The following is a 5405-nucleotide window of genomic DNA, read 5'->3' as shown; positions in this document are numbered from 1 at the left end:
TACTGCAAAGTTGCTTACGAGCTAGAAGCAGAGCTGCCATGTCTATCGGCTGCCATGTCTGTCAAAGGGGCAATCTGGGATTGCTACATTCATTTTTGGACTTAATTATATATACCCATTGAATCTTGAAGAATATAACATAAATGCCTTATTAGCAAAGTTCAAATGCCGTACCCCATCAGCAGAAGACCCATTAAGATTCTCAGAATTACTTTTTGGGGAAGAGCGTGCCTGAAAGAACAGTTCTTCTCAGTTGTATGATGTCATATACTCTGCAAGAGTTCTGAGGAGCTGGTCAGTACTGCTACTGTGTATCACTTCCTCTTTAATATTGAAATGTGGACATGCACGTCTATGATGGCAAAGGGGTCTTCCAATTAAGCAAAGGTCAGACTCATGAGCCAGGGTGTGGTATTTACTTGGGAACAATATTGAATATCTCCATTACTGTGTTGAATTCCAAGAAGTAACCTACTTATGCATGACTACCAGCTATCCCATATTGCATTCTCATTCTACAGACAGGTCAAGTCACAGGAAGACAAGTCACAGGAAGTGACATCAGCACAAGATGTTACCTGAACGTAGAAGGGGGGCCTTTGTCAGTAACCTGGGACCCACTATCTTCCGAAAAAGTTGGCAGGTGTTTCATATCCCTCAGCCACACTGTCCTATGACCATGCTGAAGAAGTCATGCAAACACTTCTCCAGACATATGAAGCATAGATGAAAATGCACACACACTGTTATGATTATTACTCGCTCTCTCTACCCCCCTCTCTCACTCTCTCCCCCCTCTCCCCCATCTCTCTCTCTCTGTCTCTCTCTCTCTGTCTCTCTCTCTCTGTCTCTCTCTCTATCACTTTCTCTCTTTCTCTCTCTCTCCCTTCTTTCTCTTTCTCTGCAACTTTGAGTGGTCTGCTCATAAAGTAACAAAGCTACATGTGTCTGTGAAACACCATGACCATTAACCACACAACCAGCAGCAGCTAGGAAACACACGTTCCAAACACACATTATTTTCTTGACGCAATGGCTTTTTCTGGCCACTCTTCCGTAAAGCCCAGCTCTGTTGAGTGTACAGCTTAAAGTGGTCCTATGGACAAATACTCCAATCTCCGCTGTGGAGCTTTGCAGCTCCTTCAGGGTTATCTTTGATCTCTTTGTTGCCTCTCTGATATTTTTTTATAACCCAACCCTGATCTGTACTTCTCCACAACTTTGTCCCTGACCTGTTTGGAGAGCTCCATGGACTTCATGGTGCCGCTTGCTTGGTGGTGCCACTTGCTTAGTGTTGTTGCAGACTATGTGGGCTTTCAGAACAGGTGAATATATACTGAGATCATGTGACAGATCATGTGACACTTAGATTGCACACAGGTGGACTTTATTTAACTAATTATGGGACTTCTGAAGGAAATTGGTTGCACCAAATCTTATTTAGGGGATTCATAGCAAAGGGGGTGAATAAATATGCACGCACCACTTTTCCGTTATAAATTTTTTAGACAAGTAATTGTTTAAATTTCACTTCACCAATTTGGACAATTTTGTGTATGTCCATGACATGAAATCCAAAAAAAAAATCAATTGAAATTACAGGTTGTAATGCAACAAAATAGGAAAAACGCCAAGGGGGATAAATACTTTTGCAAGGCACTGTACCTCTTATAGATTCTTAAATCACATCCCTATCTTAACAAAAATACTTTCTTCATTTTTCATATTACATGCACAAAGTATTGGATGGGCACTTCGAATATGCAGTGGGTATACTTTCCAAGTTAAAGTATTTCCTTTATAACATTTTTAATGACATCACAAATAACAAACAAATTGACATTCGTTTTCTATAGATTGCCTCCGACCATTCCCCACGTTCTATATTAGAAATATTGATCCAGTATTTGCTTAAGAACGTGTCAGAGTTTCGGCGGGAAAAGTCTGTGGAAACAAAGGCACATTCCTCTGCAAAACATTGGAGAGGGAGACCTGAATCGTCTCTCCTTGATTTACAACTGGGCGTCAGCTGTCAAGCCCCCCCCCACCAATTCCCTCCTCCTCCCCTCTGCAGGTGAGAGGGGGTCTGGTTGAAGTTATTCATTGCAAACCTGATCTGACCTATTTGGATCCTCACAGGACAGTCATGACAAAATCCAATCCATTATTATCTATTGATTAGGTAAGACTCTGCATTGCAGTGTATTATTGTGTAATTATTCATGTAGGCACACTGTAACAAGTCTTACAGTGTAACAATGAGCAATTGTTACTCTGTAGCTCAGCTGGTAGAGCACGGCGCTTGTAACGCCAAGGTAGTGGGTTCGATCCCCGGGACCACCCATACACAAAAAAAATGTATGCACGCATGACTGTAAGTCGCTTTGGATAAAAGCGCCTGCTAAATGGCATATTATTATTATTATTATAATTAAAAGAATTGCTACACCGTACTTACATGAATAATTACACAGTAATAAGACCATTGTAATATAGTGTGCAACCATTGATTGATGTCAGAATAACATGTGTATTTGTGTGTTTCAGTTGTGGATGTTCCTCTGTTCATCAACAAGAGAGTGGGGGACTCCGTGGAGCTGATGGCAGGCTTAGAGAGGGGACATTTCAAATCATTGGAGTGGAAGTATAGGGGAAAGGATATTGCAGAATTCAACTCAGAAGTTGTATATTCACCTGGATCCCAGTTCGAGGGGAGACTAAAGATGAACACCAAAAACTTCAGTTTAACGGTCAGAGAACTGACACTGCAAGACTCAGGGGATTTTCTAGTTACAGGCGAAGGGGACAAAGGTCAGATTGGCGGTAGGACCATCACTCTGAAGGTCAACGGTAGGCTGTTATCACCTTTTTGCATCCTATTTTGATATCATTCTAATTTATATCCATGACCACGGCTTATGATCTTTAAACTATAACGAAGATTTGTTGGTTTTATACTGACCTTACTCACCATGCTTTGATACATTTCCATCACATTAACAAGTTTGATCCTCTGTCGTCTTTCTCCTGGTGGTATGGCTATGGTAGGGATCATTTAGAAGACTGATTATGTGTCTCTATCTCTCTCCTGGTTGGTTAGAGCCTATATCGAAGGTGGTGATCCAGACAGACATCATGCTATTGGCCAACCACTCCTGTACGGTGCGGCTGGTGTGCAACGTGTCCTGCTACTCCAACCTTACATACACCTGGGAGAGAGACAATGAGATGTACGGGGACGCCCAGCAGATTCACTTCTCTCTCTCTCAGCAGCAGAGGGAGACATCAGTATAACGGTGCAATGCTTCCAACCTAGTCAGTTGGAAAACTGTCTTTGCAACAGTAAAGTGTACTAATGACACAACTACCCCACGTACCTAGATATCATAATAATCCCTTCCAAAAACTTTTCAGTGTGCTTATACGCTTATGTTGTGAAATGTAATATGTAATGCATGTGATCACATTGGATGTATATGATATAGAGCCATTTAGTCTTTATCATATTGTATAGTCTAACCATGTGTGTTGTGCAATATGTGACAGGACTGGTGTGGTATACCATCTACATCAGAGTATCTGTTGAAATTTGATATCAATTGGAAAAAGAGTGAGATGCCTCATGTGGAATGTATTAATTCCTGCGTATGTTTGTAGATTTCCTGTTTCAAATGTATCTGATTGGTTGATATTTTGTTCTTATCAAACACAGCAGATCTAACTGAAAACCAGTGGTGTAAAGAACTTAAATAAAATACTTGAAAGTACTACTTAAGTAGTTTTTTGGGATATCTGTACTTTACTTTACTATTCATATTTTTGACAACTTTTACTTTAACTTCACTACATTCCCCCCCAAAATTTTTTACTTTTACTCCATACATTTTCCATGACACCCAAAAGTACTCGTTACATTTTGCGTGCTTAGCAGGACAGGAAATGGTCCATTCACACACTTATCAAGAGAACATCCCTGGTCGTCCCTATTGCCTCTAGTCTAGCAGACTCACTAAACACATTCTTCTTTGTAAAGGATGTCTGAGTGTTGGAGTGTGCCCCTGGCTATCCGTAAATTCAAAAAACAAGGAAATCATGCCGTCTGGTTTGCTTAATATAAGGAATTTGAAATTATTTATACTTTTACTTTTAGTATATTTTAGCAATTCCATTTACTTTTGATACTTAAGTATATTTAAAACCAAAAACCTTTAGACTTTTACTCAAGTAGGATTTTACTGGGTGACTTTCACTTTCACTTGAGTCATTTTCTACTAAGGTATCTTTACTTTTACTCAAATATGACAATTGGGTACTTTTTCCTCCACTGCTGACAACACAATATATGCTGATGTTATGGAAAACACAATAATTAAGGATGTAAGTATGCATTGCCGTTATTATGTATGAATGTGTGGAAGCTGCATGTACTGTATTGTAATATGCTGTATTTTGATTCCAGACAAGATCAAATAGTCAGGTAAAGCCAGTGTCGATCTATGAGACTGTCAATGATCTGGTTATCCCAAGATTGAACAAGGTAAGATATAAATGGTCATGATGTTAAAATGTCTGTTATTGAATGGAAGACTATGTAGTCTACTTTGATAATTGTCTATACCTTTCTTGATGCTGAAACAGTTTCTTCTTGATTGTCTGTCACATGTAGCCGCAGACTCTGTATGACAAGATCACATTTAAACACACAGAATGCCCACCTTCTCCCTAGCAGAAAATACTGTGAGCTGAACAGGATGTGGTCATAGGCTGGGCCTTCCATAGATATATAACCCTCTGCATCCTCTGCGTATTACACGTTTACATTCTGTAAATAGACCTAGATGTTACTGTTTAATTACACTATTTGCTTGCTTTTTCATGAATGTAATCTTCTCCCTTTGTTGATTCTCATATATACAGTGTATCATAAGGCCTTATGCCTTTCTTTGAGGGCCTAGTTACAATTAGGAGATTCCGAAATATGTAATTGGCAGTAGTAGGCATGGTGATCAGACAAGATCATATGTCGGATTTCTATTTTCTTGATTAAAGAAAAGAGTTATAGATAATAGTATGAAATTGATTCATGAGATAGATTTATGCCTGTGAGTAGAAAGTGTACTCTTTGGTATTAGGATTATGTGCTTAACAAGCATCAATGAGGTTGTAATCAGAGAGTATATGCTGGAGAGCCTTGGTTGCCTGTGGATTGTGGTTGGTCTTATTTGAATTGTCCCGCATGTCCAAAATGGCATTCATGTCTGTCCCAACAACAAAGAGCGCCTTGCATTTAGAGTGAATTGTATTTACCACCCATGACTGTATTTCTTAGCCACAGAGACATGGTTTGTCACGCCCTGGCTCTAGGGACTCTTTTATGTTGAGCCAGGGTGTGTAGAGTCATTGTT

General features: G+C 39.6%; 1 pseudogene across 1 annotated transcript; it reads left to right on the top strand.

Annotated features, from left to right (window-relative positions):
* The first annotated feature begins 344 nt into the window (after positions 1-344).
* On the top strand, positions 345-4726 carry LOC311132541 (SLAM family member 8-like; annotated as a pseudogene). Its single transcript has 6 exons — positions 345-387; positions 2548-2850; positions 3101-3373; positions 4316-4377; positions 4460-4537; positions 4667-4726. The product of its transcript is annotated as an SLAM family member 8-like (transcript).
* The last annotated feature ends 679 nt before the right edge of the window (positions 4727-5405 follow it).

This window comes from Coregonus lavaretus, assembly GCF_964263955.1.
Source record: "Coregonus lavaretus genome assembly, chromosome: 7".
In the NCBI taxonomy this organism is placed as follows: domain Eukaryota; kingdom Metazoa; phylum Chordata; class Actinopteri; order Salmoniformes; family Salmonidae; genus Coregonus; species Coregonus lavaretus.
The sequence above is the reverse complement of the archived record's forward strand: the minus strand, read 5'-3'. Positions and strand labels throughout refer to the sequence as shown.